The following is a 19,961-nucleotide window of genomic DNA, read 5'->3' on the forward strand; positions in this document are numbered from 1 at the left end:
GGCATTTAATAAATGTGTTAATTAATTCACTGATTGAGCCCACCTATTATGAACCTAACTGGTGATCTTGGACACTTAGCTTCTTCCTCTCCTAGCTTTCAGAACCTTAAAATCAATTTAATTGTACTGTGTGAAGTAGGAAAGAATAAGGAGATAATATCTGTTAAAAGAAAAATAAAGGTGATCCTGATTAGTTGCTTTTTTCCTTTGTTTTGTGGCTTGAAAGGATGTCATCAAAAAGTGTTTGACTAAAAAGATGGAAGGGCACACAGTGAGAGTGAATTCTATCTTTTAGAAAGCCCAAGTGTTCCACCAAAATACTGTTGAGAGATCAAGAAAGGTCTCCAGCATGTTGTCTGACCTCCCATGGCAAACCTATAGGAGAACATGGAAAAGAGTACAGGCAGTTGGATGGATGGATTTTATTCTGTATTGTTGGAAAAAACTTCCATGTTGTTGGTATCAACAGATCTATTTGAGTATTCAGTATCAGAGAGTACATATTATAATGTATTATTATTTTAGCACACAAAATGCACAATATTTATAGAATTCAAAAAAACTGTCTTGTCTCAGCCTTATTTTACTATTGCTAACTGGTAGGAGGAAATGCTATATTCAGGGTCTTGAGTCATAGATTTTGCCAAGGAATCAGTCTTCAATGACAGAAAAGTGAAACCCAGGTAAGGTACTAAAGAAATAGAAATGTTGGATCACTTAATGATCCTAAGCCACAGTCCTTCCACAGAATATTCATCTGTAATCATTCAGAGAGAGTACCATGGTATGAGTGCCAAGAAAGGAGTAAGACAGTGACTTTAACTGATCGCTTAGGCCAGGGACCAAGAAACACAGGATTTGGTGGAACCACAATGGTCTCTGTGATTCAGGAAGCATTGTAGTAGCGATCTGACAATGCACAAATATTATAAGCAGACAGCTTTTCAAATCAGGTCTTTCTAACACAAAACTAAACTGATATTGAATATCAGCAGGTAATGACAGCAAAGATCCAGAATACCTTCATTTTCTTAGAGGCATGCTAGAATTATTTTCCTCACTTCATGGGATATTGGGCGTTATTAATTCTAGTCTCTTCAATGATCAGGAACTTTAAGCTGCATGTTACATCTATCATTGTGAGAAAATTCTGCTAGGCTGTTCAGTTTATAGCAGTGAACTGGGATATCTTTACTTTGCTCCTAAAAGGAAAGCAACTGAGAAATATGAAGTAAAGTTGCATTTGGAACCTGAAATCCAAGAACAGGATGCCCTTTTTCTATGTCTATTTCCTGGATTAAGTATGTCATGGAGGCTAGAGATAGAGTACCTTCTTAAAAGTGCTAAGTGTAGTTACTTCATGGCCACCAGCATCCCACTGGACATCTGTCAGTTCTAAATTCACCCATCACCCTAGCTTCTATTTCAAATAGACAGATGCTGGGAATCACAGGGAAAATAATGGAATCTGTAAAATATGGGTTTTAACTTTAGTTTTATGACTAAATTTAAGAGCATGATGTTAAAAGGATGGTCAATAAATACTTAGGAAATGAAGTGATGATCACAGAAAACCATCTAGGCTTCATCAAGAACATGTCATACTAGACCATCGTTATTTTCTTTCTTCCACAGATTAATAGAGTGGTAGATCATGGGAATGAATGACAGATATAGTTTATCTAGATTTTAAACAAGCTTATTAGTTTTTCATACTGTTCTTTTGGAAAAGACAAAGAGATGGAGACTATGAAATAGGTGGTTTTGGAAATGGTGGAATATTCAGACCCAGAGAATAATTACTAATAGTTTGATGTCAGTTTGGAAGGTGGTATCTAGCAGAGTGCCCCAGGTATTTCTTAGTGGCCCTGTTCTGTTAAATTTTTTCATCAGTGATTTAGATAAAGGTTTCGATGACACCCTTACCAAATTTTCGGATGGTACAAAGTTTGAAGGGTAGATAATATATTAAAGGACAAAGAATCAAAAAGATTTTAAGAGACTATAACATTATGCTAACCTTAATAAAAAAATTAAAGATGAATAAATATAAAACATCATAACTGGGCTCAAAATATCAATAAAAAACAAAGTGGGGGAGATGTTACCAGACAATAGATCACCTGGAAAAAAAAGTATAAGGGTTTGAATGGACTAAAACTTCAATAGGATAGAATAATAATGATAAAGTTGCCCTCCAAAAGCTAATTCAAGTTTAGACTTCATTAAAGGAAGTAAAGTTTCCATGACTTGGGAGATGATAGCCCTAGTTCCCACTCTGTCTAGAGTACTGTATTCAGCTCTGGACACCATATAAAGTCTCTCTTTTTCCTGTAAGATCTACCTCAAGGACTTCCTAAAACCTGCCTCGGACCCCTGGTCCTCCCAACATGTAGCTTCTTCCCTTCCAAACTACTTTGTATTTTTTGTTAATTATTCACTATTTTATGCTATGTATGGTTATGGTGGTGGTTTTCCTTGGCCCCAATTAGAATGCAAACTCTTTCAAGTAGGTGTTGTTTCTTTCTTTATAGAGATCGATATTCATTAATGCAAATAATGAATTACATGGTGTTTGCATGTTTTTGAATTCACCCTGTTCTAAGTTATAATTATGTTAAATATGGTGATGGGCTTAAGTCCAGTGGAAATATGCAGTGTGAATCCAAATAATGCAGCCCTTTTAGGGGGAATTAATTCTTTCCACTAATTGGGACCTAGCTGTACTTGTATGCCTCCTAAAACAGAGCCTGCCACACAGTAGAAGCTTAAAATATGCTTGCTGATTTACTGATTAGCAAGAGACTGTCCAAAAGGCAAACCAGACAATGAAGAGTCTTAAGACTATGCCATGTAAGATTCTATTAAAGGAAATAAGTATGGTCAGCCAGTTGAGGAAAAGCTATGACATTTTCAAATTTTGAACTGGATAGTCTAAGACCTATTTATTCAATCTTGAATTGTATGAGTTTGTGAAGATATTCCAATTGCATTGCAATTTGGATTAAAATACCGAATTTTAGTCTATGTTTAAAGAACTTTTTGAGATTTATAATTTAATTACTCAGAATAATGATTTTCATTGATTTATAATTTCTAATGAGTCATAAAGCATCTGTGACCTTGGATAGATTATATTACCATTCAGGGACTCAGTTTCTTTGCCTATAAAATGAACAGTTTCAACTAGATGTTCTCCCTTGGATGAAGTCAGGCTCTAACATTCTAAATTTACATGAATCTACTAAGTCATTTTCCTAGACAAATTCTAGCAATTTTCCAGTCCTATAACGTACTCCACTCTTCCCTTCAACACTCTTATAATTAATTTATATATGTAAACATGTACTTACAATGATAATAACACACTTTGTCTTCTGTGATTCAGTGACACTGGCCCATTTGTTGTTCATTTGCTTAGTCATATGTAACTCTTCATGACCACAAGGACCATACTATCCATGGGGTTTCTTGGCAAAGATACTAGAGTGGTTTGTCGTTTTCTTCTCCAGTAGATTAAGGCAAACAGAGATTAAGTAACCTGTACAGGGTTACACAGCTAGTAAGCATATGAGACCTGATTGGAATTCAGGTCTTCATGACTCCAGACCCAGCACTCTATCCACTGAGCCACTTCGTTGCCTCCAGGGTAAACAGAGGTTAAGTGACTTGTCCAAGGTCATCCAGGTAGTGTCTGAGGTCACATTTGAATTCAGGTTTTTCTGAAAAACCTAGGCTCAGCACTCTCCTCCACTGAGCCATCTAGCTGTCTCCAAATTGCCAGCCCACTTGCTGTTTCTCAAAGAAGATATTCCATCTCTTAACTCCAGTTTACTGGTCATTCATCATGCATGGAATGGTCTCCCTCCTCATCCCTCTATTCTGGGTTGCTTCAAGCCCCAGTTAAACTCCCATCATCTACAGGAAGCCTTTCTTGATTTCCCCTTAAAATTCAAGTGCCTTCTCTCTGTTGATCATCATTTCTTCCTTCATAGATCTTGTTTGTGCATAGCTGTTTGCACATTGCCTCCCCCATTAGACTAAGAGCTCCTTCAAAGCAAACTCTCTTTTATATTTCTTTGAATCTCTAGCACTTAGTATAGTATATAACTTTTACTGACTGACTACTATCCTATTAGAATGCAAGCAACTTAAGGGTATTAAAGTCATTTGAAGTAGCTTGATACAGGTGACCAAACTACTAAATAGCCCTTTGTACCCTGTGAGCTGTTGTTGGCATAGTTAGCCAGAAATCTGTAAACTTTGGGGAATGAGCTGAATACTTATTTTAGTTTGTTGATGGTCTTTTTAAAGATCAGTTCAGTACAACTGCTGGTAATCAATGACAATAATTGCTGGATAGAGAATAGCTATGCAGCCAAAATTGTCACATTAGTTGAGTGCATGGATGCCTTTCTACACCACTGCTACATTTATTTTTCATGGGATAGTGTGGCCAGAGTTGTATAAAATTGCACTGTTTCAATGCTCACACTAACATTGTACCTAAATCTACATATTCCCTGCCCTCCAAAGACTGGCAAAATGGTGTTAGGACATGGGATTTAAAAGTCAGAAGAGTGAGGTTCACATTTCAATTTTACCATTTTATTCAATGCGTGGCTTTAACTAAGTCATTTCACCATTCACCCTCAATTTCCCTTTCTCAAAGTTCTGTTATAAGAATTAGATAATGTATTCATTTATTCATTCAACAACAATTTATTATTCTAAGTGGTGTTCTAAGGAAGATGTAAGCACCATTAATTTGTGCTCCCTACCCTCATGGAACTACAGAAAGCACTTAAAAAAACATAAAGTTTTTGCCAGGCAATCGGAATTTACTTTCAGGTTATTTAGTTGTTTTCAGATGTGTCCATTCAGTTATCTCTGGGCAAAGATACTGGAGTAGTTTGCCATTTCTTTCTCCAGTTCATTTAACAGATAAGGAAACTCAAGTAAACAGGGTTAAGTGACTTGCCCAGAGTCACACTGACAGTACTTGTCTGTGGTTGGATTTGAACTCAGGTTTTCTTTACCCTGGACCCAGCACTCTATCCACTGCACCATCGAGCTACTCCTTCTTTCAAAAGCATAACTGATATCTCAAAGCCTACAGTATACAACCCACACGTATTGGAGTAGATTTCTTCTCCAGATAGAACCAGGTGATCTTGTTACATTAAGAACAGACATGAGGTGTGATGTTGGCATGCATGAAGAAAGAATTTCCACTAATTACATGTCTGCACCAAACAAGCTATTATTATTTTCAGCCCTCTGAAATCATTCTTGGGTAAGTGATGCTCGGGACAGTGCATTTCCCCAAATGACATCATAGACTGAGCTTAATTAGGGCGGTAACACCATTCTCAAAAACTCTCTCTCTCTCCCCGACATTCAGCTCCAGAGCTGTCCAGTGACTTGGAGCTCACATGCCACCTCTCTGTTTTTCTTCTTGTCTTCTCAAAGAAAACTGTGTCATTGCAAAGTGTCTTGCTTCTTGGATTGATGGTTTTAATTCTGGATGCGAGGGCTGCCTCCAGTTCAGCTGATGCTTTGCCACAATGGTAGCGTTAACATCCTTGCAGAGTTCCCCTGAAAAAGTCATGTGGGCTGTCACTGAGCATGAGAGATTTACAAGCAGCTAACAGACAAATCTCTTTTGGATCAGATATTCAGGAATACTTTAAGAGACATGATCTATTTTGATTTTCTTTGGGTTTTTGATTTTTCTTTCTTCCTACCAATAAGCCTGACGAAATATAGAACAAATCTATTTTATATATTTCTACAGCTTTCTCAAACCACAAGCATCAAGTAAATCCTTGTAGATACGTCATGATTTAATCAGTCATCTGTGGTCTGCACCCTCTCTGACTATGGCTGTCCTATTTGCAGAGTATTCCCATTAAGGAACGCCTCTCGCATGGTTGCTTCTTCTACCTTCACGTAAGTAATATTTGCCATCACCTGGTCTTTCAGATTAGGAGTGTTATGTGAATATAGTGATGCTGGCAAGGAGGTTTGGAAGCAACTGTGTAGATCCTGTTAGTCATGTGTTTCTATGGTTATTTATAAATATTATGGCCAACCTTAGTCAATATATGATGCTTACAAATTATTATTTTTCTTAATTGCCAAAAGCTGTTTTCTTTTAAAGGTTATTTAGAAATACTCTCAAATTCCAATGAGTCCCAATGAATATGATTTGACAGACTTAGTACATAAATCCAGTGGACTTTTTTTTTTATTAGTACACAGGCTCAAGCCATTATTTCCCTCTGCTGTTCAGAAAGAGTAAAGAGCTATCCCAAGAAAAGAAAAGGGGAGCCCTTGTAGAACACTTATCTCTCTAGGCTCAGGACATGCTTGCAGATATATAAACAATTCTAGTTTCTGGTGAAGAAATGCATTATTAGGATATGCCATGGGAAAATAATCATTTTTGTGATTTGGACCCAGGGGAAATTTTGGTAACCCAATTCTTCTCTGGGTCCTCAGTCACACAATATGCCAGGAATTAGAAAATTCATGAGCCTGCCCCCCAGAGATTACTAATTAAATGTTTGCCCAAAGCACTTTGGAGATGGAAATGTTGTTTGTTGCCATTACACCCTATTATCATCAATGAATAAATGTATGGAGCATAAGATTACAGTGCCTGGAATGGATCCAGATTAAACATGCTTATTAAAAAGGGAAGGGGAAGTCAGCCGAGTGTGAAATGGATTGCTCACACTGTTCTCTTTAAACACTTTCCCTAACCCTGAAGGAACAGTTCAAAACTCCAGGTACTATGCCGGTAAGCAACGTGGTGCTTTATTTTTTTGTACACATATAGGTCAGAGGCTAGCTTGGGGATTTCCAGGCATGTTCGACCCTTATGGAAGCAGCCTGAATACTGAAGGTCAAGGCTGGTTTGATAACATGTACACAGTATATAACAAAATGACTGACCCAAACATAAAAAGACACTTTCAAAAGAAGTTCAAATGGGAAGATTTTGTAAGTCCTTGAGAGAGCATAAGCACTGACCACTTTGGCTAGATGAGGAGGAGCAGTACGTTGAAATGGATAGAATACTGGACTTGGGCTCAAGAAGATCCAAGTTCAAATTCCTACCTCTGATGCTTAGTGGCTGTGTAACTGAGTAAATCATACAACTACTCTGGTCAACTAACTCTCTCTCTCTCTCTCTCTCTCTCTCTCTCTCTCTCTCTCTCTCTCTCTCTCTGTCTCTCTGTCTCTCTCTCTCTGTCTCTTTCTCTCTTTCTCTCTCTCTCTCTGTCTCTGTCTCTCTCTGTCTCTCTGTCTGTCTCTGTCTGTCTCTGTCTGTCTCTGTCTCTCTCTCTGTCTCTGTCTGTCTGTCTGTCTGTCTGTCTGTCTGTCTGTCTCTCTCTCTCTCTCTCTCTCTCTCTCTCTCTCTCTCTCTCTCTCTCTCTCTCTCTCTCTCTCTCTCTCTTGCTCTCTCCCTCTCTCTAAATTACAGACAGGTTGCCATGTGCATGGCCTGAGGGAGTTCCCACACTGATGAAATCACAGGTTTTTGATGTATGGCCAGTGAAGAATTTAATAAATTGTCCCCAGAGGAAAAACACTTAGGAGTTGCATTATAATTTCTACAATCATGACTTTGGCCTGTACTGCATTTAGAAAAGTGGTAAATTGACTTGAAATCTATTTGCATGATAAGATGCTGTTTCAAAGTACTTCTCCCCTTCAGTGGGAGGAAATGAGTATAACCCACCACAAAGAAAAGACAAGCACACTCTGCAGTCTCCCTTTTTCTCAATTTGCGTCTGGCAGACAGGGAGGACTGAACTACTCATCTCAAAGTATCATGGAATCATAACCTCTTAAAGCTGAAAAGAACTTTAGAAATCATCTCATCCATGCCCATTATTTTAGAGATGAGGGAATACAGTGAAATGGGAGCAGAGTACCGGACATGAATTCAGAGGACCTGAGTTCAAATTGATGTTCTCATACTTTCCAATTATATGACTTTGGACAGGTTATGAAATCTCTCTAGGTCTCAGTTTCCTTTTCAGTAAAATGAGGTGTCAGGCAATTTGATCTTTCAATCCCTTTGCAACTCTAAAATTCTGTAATACTGGGAAACTGAGGTCCGGAGGAAACAAACAACTTGCTTAAGGTCAGATAGCTTATTTGTTGCTAACCTAAGCTTTATTTTTCCCAATATTGTCTTTTAGAAGCAGTATTACAGATGTTGTGATTCAGTCAAAATTAAAAAGATATTCATTTATTAATTACTTACAATATGCCAGGCACTATGCTAAAAATTGAGAACACGATAAGCTCTGCTCTCAATGAACTTATATTATTTTTAATTTATTATTTATTCTTAACATCTTTTTCTTTTAAAATTTTGAGTTCCAAGTTTTATTCCTACATCTCACCCTTCCCCCACCCACTGAAAAAGCAATCAATATTAGAATATCATTATACATGTAAAGTCATGCAAAACATTTCCATATTGACATAATACAAAAAAGGCAAAAATAATAAAGCAAACAAGAATTATACTTCAGTTTACTATCAGAATTCATTAGCTCTCCTCTTTCTCTTTATCTCTCTCAATATAAATAGCATCTTCTCCCATGAGTCCTTTGGAATTGACTTGAATAACTGTGTTGATCAGAGTAGCCAAGTCTTTCACATTTGATCATCGTTACAACATTGCTGCTACTATGCACTGTGATATTCCAGTTCTTCTCACTTCACTTTGCATCAATTCATATAGGTCTTGCATTTTTTTCTAAAACCACCCCTCTTGTCATTTCTCATAACCCAACAGTACTTCACCACAGTTCATTCAGTCATTCCCCAACTGATAAGCATTCTCTTAATTTCCAATTCCTTGACACACAAAAATGTAATAGATACTTTTTTGCATATAGGTCCTTTTCCTTTTCTCTTTGATCCTTTTGGGGTATAGGTTTAGTAGTTGTGTTGTTGGGTATTGTTGTTTTATAATACTTTGGGCACAGTTCTGAATAGTTCTCTAGAATAGTTGGACCAGTTCACCACTTCACTAACAGTTTATTCATGTACCTCCTTTCCCTGGTCTCCTCTAACATTTGTCATTCCTTTTTGAAAAAATATTTTATTTTCCCCAATTACAGGTAAAAAAACAATTTTTACCATTCATTTTTAAAAACTTTGAGTTCCAAATTCTCTCCCTCTTTCCCTTTACTCCCCACTCCCTAATATGGTAAGCAATTTTATATAGGCTATATATGTGCAATCATATAAAACATATACTAGTCATGCTGTGAAAGAAAACACAGACAAAAAATGAAAAAAAATAAAGTGAAAAATAGTATGCTTAGATCTTTATTCAGACTCCAGCATTTCTTTCATCATGAGTCCTTTGGAATTGTCTTGCATCATTGTGTTGCTGAGAATAGCTAAGTGATTCACAGTTGATCACCATACAATAGTGTTGTTTTTGTGTACAATGTTCTGGTTCTATTCACTGCACTTTGCATCAGTTCATGTAAATCTTTCCAGGTTTTTCTGAAATCCACCTACTCATCATTTCTTATGCTTCAATCGTATTCCATTACATCCATATACTACAGCTTGTTCAACCAGTCCCCAATTGATGGGCATGCCCTCAATTCTCAATTTTTTGCTACCACAAAAAAGTTAGCATCTGTCATTTCTGATAAGTGTGAGGTGGAGTCTTGGAGTTGTTTTTGTTTGAATTACTCTAAATAATAGTAATTTAAAGCATTTTTTCATATGACTTATAGCTATCATTGATTTCTTCCTCTGAAAGCTGCCTGTTCATACCTTTTGACCATTTATCAGCTAGAGAATGATTCTTAGTTTTATGAATTTGATTCATTCCCTTATTTTTTTGAGAATTGAGGCCTTTATCAGAGAAACTTGCTGTAAAGTTTTTTTGATATTACTTCATTGTCTACAGTACCTTTTAGCAAAATGATGTTTCCCTGATTATCTCTTTTAAGTAGGTCTATTTTTGCTTAGCTTTGTCTGAGATCAAAATTGCTACCCCTGCCTTTATTACTTTAGCTGATGCATTCTGATACAGATTCTGCTCTAGCCCTTTATTTTAACTCTGTATGTACCTTTCTTTTTCAAATGTGTCTCTTGTAAGCAGCATATTGGCGGGTTCTGGTTTCTAATCCATTCTACTTTCTGCTTTCATTTTATAGGTAAACTCATCCCATTCACATTTACACTTATGATGACTACATATTTCCCTCCATCATTTCTTCTTCTATTTTTCCTTCTTTCTCTCTCTTTTTATCCTGTCCCCCCTCAAAAGTCTGTTTTGTGCCTCAACCTGCCTTCCCTTTTTATCATGATCTCCCCCCAGACCCATCTCTCTTATCTCCTTCCTCTCCTATTTCCCGATGGTGAAATTAGATTTCTTTACCCAGCTGAGGATGTAGATATATTCTTCCCTCTTTGAACTAATGCCAGGTAGAATGAGGTTCATGCATTGCCTACTATCTCCCCTCTACTACATATATATATATATATATATATATATATATATATATATATATATATATATATATATATATATATATATATATATATATATTATAGTTATATCTAATATACATATGTATATAATTTTCCCCTCTACTATAAAATTTTTACTTGTGTACCTCCTTTATGTGAGAAAAATTTGCCACATTCTACCTCTCCCTTTCCCCATCTCCCAATGCATCCCTCTTTTTCTCCCCTACATTCTTTTCCAGAGGTCATGCCAACATAACTGACACACCAATGCCCTCTGTCTGTACAGACTCCTCCTAGCTGCCCTAATAATGATAAAGTTCTTAGGAGTTGCATATATCACTGTCCCATGTAGGAATGTAAACAGTTTAAATCCATTAATTCCCTTATGATTACTCTTTCATGTTTACCTTTTATGCATCTCTTGAGTCTTATGTTTGAACATCAAATTTTCTATTCAGCTCTAATCTTTTCATCAGTAATCTTTGAAAGTTCTCTATTTCATTAAATATCCAGTTTTCTTTGATGAATTATGCTTAGTTTTGCTGGAGAGATTATACTTCACTGTAATCTTACCTCCTTTGCCTTCAAGAATATCATATTTCAAGTCTTTTACTCCTTTAACATGGAAGCTGTTAAATCTTGAATAATCCTGACTATGACTCCATGGTACTTGAATTCTTTCTGGCTACTTGCAATATTTTTCCTTGACATGGGAATTCTGGAACTCAGCTATAATACTCCTATGTCTTTTCATATAGGATCGCTTTCAGGAGGGGATCGGTAGATTCTATTTCCAATAATCCTTAAATTATCTCTCCTCAATCTATTTTCCAGGTCACTTGTTTTTCTGAAGAGATGTTTCAAATTTCTTCTAGCTTTTCATTCTTTTGACTTTGTCTTATTGTTTCTTGTTGTCTTGTGGAGTCATTAGCTTTCATTTGTCCAATTCTAATTGTAAAGGATTATTTTCTTCAGTGAGTTCTTTTACCTGTTTTTCCATCTGGGGATTCTGCTTTATAAGGAGTTCTTTTCTTCTGTGAATTTTTGTGCCTCTTATACCGTTAGATCAATTCTGTTTTTAAGGTATTGTTTTCTTTGGTATTTTTTGTCCATATTTTATCAAACTGTTGATTGTCTTTTCATAATTATCTTGTATCATTCTTATTTCTTTGCCCAATTTTTCCTCTGTCATTCTTATCTCTTTCTTTTACTTTTCCAGGAATTCTTGTTGGGCTTCAGTCCAATTAGGATTTTTCTTTGAGACTTTGCATCTAGCTGTTTTCACACTGTTGTCTTAGTCTGAGATTATGTCTTTTTCTCCTTCTCTTCCCTACCACCACAGGTTTTTGTGTCATTTTTTGTTGTTGCTTTTGATGGCTATTTTTTCAATCTATGTCTTGACTTTGAACTTAATGTCAAAGTTGGTCTCTGCTGACCTGGGAGTGGTGAGGCACTGTGCCAAGCTTCAGGCTTCTTTGTGCTGCTGAATGGAGAGTGTTCTTTCTGACCAGTTGTCTGAGCCCCTTACCATCTCTGGGCTAAGAGTTCCAAAAGCTACTGCAGCTGCTGCTGTCTCAGCTTCCTCTAAGGCCCAGCACTGATGCTTCAACAGTGACAAACCTTTCCTTCTGACCTCCTAAATTGTCTTAGGCTGGAAAAATGCCTACTTGAACTTTTTGTTGGCTCTGCTATTCCAAAATTTGATTTGAGGTATTATTTTAAAATTTCTTAAAGGGGAACATTGAGAGAGTTCAGCTGAGTGACTGCCTCTAATCCACCATCTTTGCTCTGCCTCCCTGAGTTTACATTCTAATGGTAGAAAACAGCACATAAAGGAGAACTGGAAATGTTTGGGTTAGGGGAGGTGTGGAGTAATCTGTGGCATGTCTGGAGATGTCAGTAAAATGCTATGGAGTCCTAGAATTAAGTAAGATAAGTCCAAAACATATTATAAAATCCCACATTGATTCTAGATCAATGTCTAGTTTTTAAGTGGCAAGAGAGCAGAGGTGATAGCGTGAAGACAGCAAGGGTAGAGATGTTTATGTACACCATAATAGCCACATGCACATGCAGAAAGAGCATATCCAAAAAACAAAAAGAGAAATCAAAACAAAATGTTTAACTTTCTCTTCTCAACATGGCCCTTTCAAAGCATTCAGGAAATCTAGGGGAGAGCTATGTGTATGGAAACCCAGGCTTTTAGAGATTGCTCCATCACACCAATCTTCTAAATGGAAACTTGACCTTCTTAATGAAATATTTGTCTCTGCTTATTCAATATTTCCCTTTCTTCTATGACCATAGAGGATCATAAATCTAGAATTGGAAGGGAACTTAGAGTCCAACTTCTTTATCTTACAGTTGAAGAAACTGAGGTCTAGATTGGTTAACTGGTTGGCCAAAAGTCATTTAGTCAGTAAATGACACACAAAATTTGAACCCAAGGTTTTCTGACTACAAGTTTTATCCATTATTTCTCAGCAATCTATACCATAATTTCAAATTATACCTATCCATGTTGTTATCATGCACTAATCTTACGACCATTCCCCTGTGTTTATCCATGACTTTGGCTACAGACTTTCTATCTCTTTTCTCTCTTGCTTCCTCTAGTCTCCTCCTCTGACATTTTGACAACTTACTTTAATGGGCCTCTGTTTTTCTTCCCCTTTAACTAATCAGTAGAATAGCCATAGTTTAGACCTCACTGTAATTTAAAAGAGACCCATCTTTTAAATCCTGAACTCTGGCATTCCTCTCTTGAACCAAAATCCCCTAAGCTTCCATCTGCCCCACTCTCTTATACCTCCTATTTCTCTTTTCACTATCCTTAGCACTCAGATCACTAAGTTTTACAATACAGTAGCAGTCTTCTGTCACACATTCTTCCCTACCCAGCCAGATCTTATTGTCAATAACTTTATTATTACCCTCTTGCCCTTGAATTCCTTTGATCTTCCAGAATTCTTACTCTATTAAAGATTAATACGATAGAATGGAAAATCACTAGATAGATTTAGAGGATGTCTTGATTGTGGCACTTATGTGATCTTGGGTATGTCACTTCTCATAATCTGGCCTTAATTTGCTCTTCTGTAATACGAGAAAGCTAGATTACATGATTTCTAAGGTCCCTTTCAACTCTAACGTCTTGTGAACCAACTCTGAGTAACAATGGGTAAATATCTCCTCCACTCCTGCAACCAAGTTACAAAGCTTGATGAAGAAAAAAATACAATTGCACCAACTGGGTCTACTAAAAATTTATGTGATCTTACATCATTTGAGCTCTTGCTTTCCAATACCAATTCATTATTTTGATCATCACATTTTTACAATAAGTATTCTAAACATTTGCAATTCCACCAGCAATGAATGAGTGGACTTATTTCTTCACAATCCCTTCAATTTTAGTCTCATTGCCATTAGATAATTTCATCAATTTGATAGGGAGTTGTACCTCAAAAATATTTTGATTTAGTTCCCTTATTATTAGTGAGGTTGGGAATTTTTTCAAGTGATTATTAACAATATCTATATGCTCTTTTGAAATATTCTGTTCATATATCTGACCATTTATACATTATAGTCTAAGAGTTAGTATTTCAATTGTTTAACCATTACTTATATGTATTATATGTCAAGTTTTGTGATATTTATCATACATGTTTTGTCATTATTTTCTCATTTTTTAACATTATTTTATTTTAATGTAGTCTAGCACTTCTATCTTAGCCCAAAAAATTCCTTCCACTTGCTGAATTGAAAAAAAAATCATCTCACCCACAAATGAGATAAAAAATTCATTTCATTTACTTTCATCTTTTCTAGAGGTCTTTTTTATGTTTGTTTGTTTGTTTAGATCTTTCAGTTACATTTTACTAGAGTGCATGGTGCAAACTACAGGTCCAACACCTCTTCTTGTCAAATAATCAACTTATTTCTCTAAGTCTATTTATGCAAAGAATGACTCGTATCCCCATATTTTAATTAACGTCTAAAAGGTTTATTAGACACTAATATTTTGCATAAATTCAGTTGGCCATCCAGTATCTCATTGGTCTCCTCTGTTTTTTTTTTCTCAGCACAAGATCATTTTGACAATTGCTTTGTAATACTATTTTTGAAAGTATAAAATACAAGATCTCCTTAATTAGCTTTCCATGTTACCTACTTATTTTCCATATATTTAATTATAATTTCATCCAGAAAACCCCTTGTTATTCTGATTACCATTGCACTAAATAAATTAGTTAATTAGATGAATATGATCATTTTCACTATGTTAATCCAATCTGCCTATGAATGACCTGCAGTTGTTTAGATTTTCCTTTATTTTAATCATTATAGTTTTATCATGTTCCTTATATAGATCTTAGATATTCTTATGTAAGTTAATTCCCAAATATTTGATGGTTTTTCATATAAATAGGTTTCCTTTCTTATACCATTAAGCTTCATTCCTATTATTATTATTATATTACCCTTCCCTCTTCATATTCTCTTCTCCCTTAATTTCCATGATACTGTACTCTCCCATCTTCCTACCTCTGAGACTTCTCCACTTTCCCTCATGCTGACTGTTTACTCTTCTACCATCATTTAAAAATGGTTGTACCTCAAGATACTGTCCATGGCCTCTTCTCTTTTCTTTCTACTTTTTCCTCTGGTGATCTAATTCATTACTATTGTTTAAATGATCATCTCCATACAGTGACTCCTAACTCCAAATCTTTATCTCTCCCTAGAATGCTAATTTGTTTCCAACCACCTACTGGCATCTGTTTTTGGTCATCCAGCTTGCCAAATTTAATAGATCCTAAATCAAAGTCATCATACTGTTAAACATGATCTTCCCATTGACTTCTCTATTTCTAGACACCAATGTATTCCAAGATCCCTAGGCTCATAATCTTGGAGCAACCTTTGACTCTTCCCTACCCTCATCCCTGACATACAATTAGTTGCCAAGTCCTTCCAATTCTATCTCTATAATATCTTTTGCTTCCATTATTTCTCCTCAAATCCTATAGCACAATAAAACATCTCATTACATTACAGTCACTTCTTCTCAGAAGTATATGCTGTTTTATAATGGGATTCCAAAAAAATTCCAAAATAACAATAAAATTATCATTTTGCAAGCATTCACATAACCATCACCATCTTTTGCTGTTATCCTCACCCCATAACCTACCCCACCTTGTATCCTAATTTTTTAAACAGCAGGGAATTAAGACTCAAGAGAGCTGAGTTCTACCCATAACTGTTTCTAATTAACTCAGTAGGTCACCATAAAAAGATCACTTTCCGTCTTTGAGACTCAGTTTCCTCATTTTAAAAATTAGAAAGTTGGGCCAAATGATCCCTAAGATTTTTTGCAGCTCTAACACTTTATGTGTCTGTGGAAAAAGAAGGTACAAGGTCAGTGCTCCAGGAAAAAGGCAAAATAGATATTGTCCAACAAAACCCATGAAGTAAATGCTAAAGGAATTAGGATTATTTGGCCCAGCTGGAAAAGAGAAAGTTAAGGGGTGACTTAATGGTTATTACTGTAGGGAGATGATCGGAACCAAATGTTTTCCATCTCCACTGGGGACAGAACAAGAGTAATTGGGTTTAATCTTCAGCATGAGGGGGTTAGGTTAGACATAAGGAAGAATTTCCTGACAACAAGTGTTGTTAGACATTGAAATGGGCTGCTGAAAGAGCGAAACATCTCCAGAGAGCTTTAAAAACAGGAGAAGTTCTCACACTTTTGGATGCGGCCCTGCCTGTAGACAGAAGGTATAGATTAGTTGACCTCTCAAAAATCCCTTTTATGTCCCTGATTCTACATCATGAATGTGAAGGCACAGTCAGTACATATACACTTAGTTGTGTCCTGTGAATATGTTTTGGGGAATTACCCCATGTGCCAAAATTGTGACAAATGACTTGGCATGGATCAGGTTCTAAATGAACTTCTACTGTGGATGTGGTGGAGACCATTCATTTGTCGTACATCTATCCGAGATGTGGTGAAGAGTCATCTGGTGGGAATGTTCAGAGTAATGAGGTGTGGTTCATCTAGATTCTCCCTCCCTGGAAGTAGTTTCATCATCTAATTGGTATATTTTTTCTATTCTTTTCTTTTGTAATTATTTGAAGAAAAAATAAACAATATTTTATATGGACTCCTTTTGGCCTCAAGATGGCTATGACACATTCTCCAAGCTGGTGACTCCACAATGCCCTTAACAGCCTGTCATTGTTACAATAAAATAAGTTTTTTTCATCATCATCTCATGTTTGCCACAATTTCATTTCATTGTTCTATTTTCTTTACTTACTTATTTCATTATCTCAATGAGCTGTGATTTGTGGACTTCATCCATGGAGACAGTTTGCAGACCCTCTGTAGCTTTAGGGGATCATTGAGACTTGCTGTGGCTGAAGAATTCATCACCCTGTGGCCACCTTGGCCATGAGGGTCTCCAAACATAAATCTCCTTGGTCTTGGACAAAAGATGAGAGATTTAAAGCTAGAAGTGAGCCCAGAGGTCATTTTACAGATGAAGATATTCAGACCCAGAGAGATTAAGAGTCTTGTCCACCCAATGTCATAGGCATGACTGAGGTGACATTCAAACACAGGGTCTCTAATGCCAAGCCTAGAGTTCTTTCAACTGTTCCACGGGGACACACAGTCTATCAATGGACCTGTCACCCACCCTGGCAGGAACTGTGGAAGATTTTTCTCTACTGACCAAATCTCTGGGAACCCAAAATCATCTACACAACAAGATGAAATATTTGTGTAAGATTTTATTAAAGGATCTTAAATAAATAAATAAGAATTATTAGCTTTTCCTTTTATGCCACTAATTTCTTCCCATTAAAAATTTGTACTTTTTATCAAATGGGATGTCCTGTCTACTATTGTTTGCTGTGGTCTTTTCTCCACAATCTGTCTCTAGTATACTTTTCTTACCTTAGTTCAAATTACTCCCTTTCACACGCTTGATGTTTCAGCCAAAGTAAATTACTAATTCCAGTCTCATTCAGGTTTCTCTATCTCCATGTATTCATATGCTTAGAAGGACCATCTTTTACATTATCAGCCTGTTGAAAATCTGTAATAACACAGCAAAAAAATCATCTTTCTAACCCTAGATTTTCTTAAGACACTTGGTTTAGTGCCCATTTGTATCTCATGATACTTTATACAAACAGTGATCCCTCCCCTTCCTACCTACCCTCCCACAGGAAGAAAAGGAAACATATGTACAGAAACAACTAAAATTACTGATGAATTCCTAAGTGTAATCCTTGAACACTAAAAGAATGTAGCTGTTAGTCAGCTGGGAATAATTAATAAAAATAATAATATCTGTATAATCCTTCAAGGTTTACAAAGTGATTTACAAATATTATCTCACTTGATCTCCCCTATTAGACTGTAAGCTCCTTGAGGACAAAAACTGTTGTTTGCCCCTTTTTGTACAACCACTGTTTAGCACAATATCGGGCAGAGAGGTGCTCAATATTTATTGTTTGATTGATTGAACATTGAGCCTCACGACTACACTGAGAAGTAAGTGCTGTTATTAACCCCATTTTACAGAGAGGAAGAGAGTTAAGCGACTAACTCCGGGTCACATTTCTAGTAAGTGTCTGAGCACAAAATTGGACTTAGGTCTTTTTGACTTCAAGTACAGCACTCTATCCACTGCAATACCCAGCTGCATTTTATAATGCATAGAGCACTGATTTTAAGTTCAAGAAGATCTGAGTTCAAAGTCTATCTCTGGGGAAAAAAAGTTTAAAAATTTAAATTTAAAAAACAGGAAAGAGGTAACAAATTTTACCTCCAACACTTACTAGCTGTGTGGGCAAGTAACTTCTCCTCTCAGCTTCAGCTTTCTCATCTGTAAAATGGAGATGATAATACATATCTCACATAGTTGTTATGAAGATCAAATATGATAATACTTTGCAAATTAAAGCATTATTTTGGAAGAGAGGTGATACAGTGCTCTGGTTTGAATGTGAGTCTCACCTTAGATAATGAGTTAACCATGTGACCCTGAACAAGTCATTTATCTTTCCTCAACATGTTTTTTCACATATAAGATAGGGATAATAATCCCATTACTTTCACAGGATTATTATGAGACTCAAATGAGTTAACATGCAAAGCCTTCTGAGCCACGTGAGCAACAAGATGACAGACTAAACATTTTCTCCAATACCCACAACTCTAAACCACTCCAAAAGAGAAATTATGCATCAAAGATAAATCAACTTCAGCTGTTTCCATGGTCCAGGATATGCAGAATCCAAAGGAAGGTTAAAAACAAAAACAAACAAAAACAAAAAGCTCAAATCCCAGGAACTGACATCAGCTCACTGAATCTGAGTGCACTCAGCACCCCTCTGTCCCCTCCTACACTAGTGGCAGTGAGACTGTACCAGCAGATCCAAGGACACAGCATAGGTTTCCATTAAAACTGGTTTCTGCCCCCAGTTCCCCCCTCCTTCTTTCAAGTACCATAGAGACCCTGGTTATAGATTTTATAAGTTTCTGAGGTCTCAACAGCTAGGTTGGACATAGCCCATCAGGAGCAAAAGCCTGCTGGGAGCTGTCACCCAGAAGCACCAGCACTGCAAACTTATAAACTGCCAGTGCCAGGGTGAGCAGGCTCTGAACTGCTAGAGCCAGGCCAGAGAACTCAGGAACAGAGGGAGTGGGACAGGTCACCAGGATAAGGTACTCTGAGTTTAAGGTCTTGTGCAGCACTCCACCAAGCCTCAGAGATAGAGCACAACCATCTAAGGCCATTTCTAACTACCCAGTAATCATTTTAGTCAGTCCTGAATTGCCCAGTGTGGGAAGAGTCTGAGAAATTTTGAGATTCAGCCCCCAAGGAAACCAAAATCAGAGGAGAAGGAGTCAAGAAGCGAGTGATAAAGAAAATGGGGGCAGGGGGTGCAGAGACTGAAAGTATCAATGATTTCAGGAAGAAGAAATTTCAAAAAAATGATACATCAGCAGGAAAAACAGTAACAGATGGAAACATGACCTCCAGACTAATAAATGAGTTCAGGCATGTATGAATAAATATTGCAAAATGAAAGAAAATGATCCAATGCTTGATGAAATAGAGGACCCTGTAAAATTAGAAGAGAACGTCGAACAGCAACATAATGTTCTTGAGTGGTTTAAAAGAGAAATGAGAATTATGAAAGCAGAATCTAAGTCCTGCATAGCAAAATAATGAGTACAATAGAAAAACTTGAATCTTTAATGGAAAATTGTCACCAAAGAAACAAAAGAGAATAGACTGGGAATGCATATACACAGAAATGAAGGATAACCTAGAAGAAAGGCAAAAAAAAATTAATAGTAAATATGTTTACTATGCAAGCAAACAATAAGGATGTATAAAGAC

At 36.5% G+C, this 19,961-nt stretch overlaps 1 long non-coding RNA gene across 2 annotated transcripts in view; it reads right to left on the bottom strand.

Annotated features, from left to right (window-relative positions):
• LOC140520484 (uncharacterized) overlaps window positions 1-18,440 on the bottom strand; it is a 34,022-nt gene extending 15,582 nt beyond the window's left edge. Inside the window, exons 1-2 of one of the 2 annotated variants that reach the window (XR_011972524.1) lie at window positions 18,391-18,440; window positions 16,860-17,024 (exon numbers count right to left, since the gene is read on the bottom strand). This is a non-coding gene — a long non-coding RNA (uncharacterized lncRNA). Of the gene's footprint in view, window positions 1-16,859; window positions 17,025-17,500; window positions 17,642-18,390 lie in introns of those variants that run through there. The other variant, XR_011972523.1, reaches the window with a different exon arrangement.
• Between the last annotated feature and the right edge of the window lie 1,521 nt (window positions 18,441-19,961).

The sequence above is a fragment of the Notamacropus eugenii genome, chromosome 1, assembly GCF_028372415.1.
Source record: "Notamacropus eugenii isolate mMacEug1 chromosome 1, mMacEug1.pri_v2, whole genome shotgun sequence".
NCBI classification, from domain to species: domain Eukaryota; kingdom Metazoa; phylum Chordata; class Mammalia; order Diprotodontia; family Macropodidae; genus Notamacropus; species Notamacropus eugenii.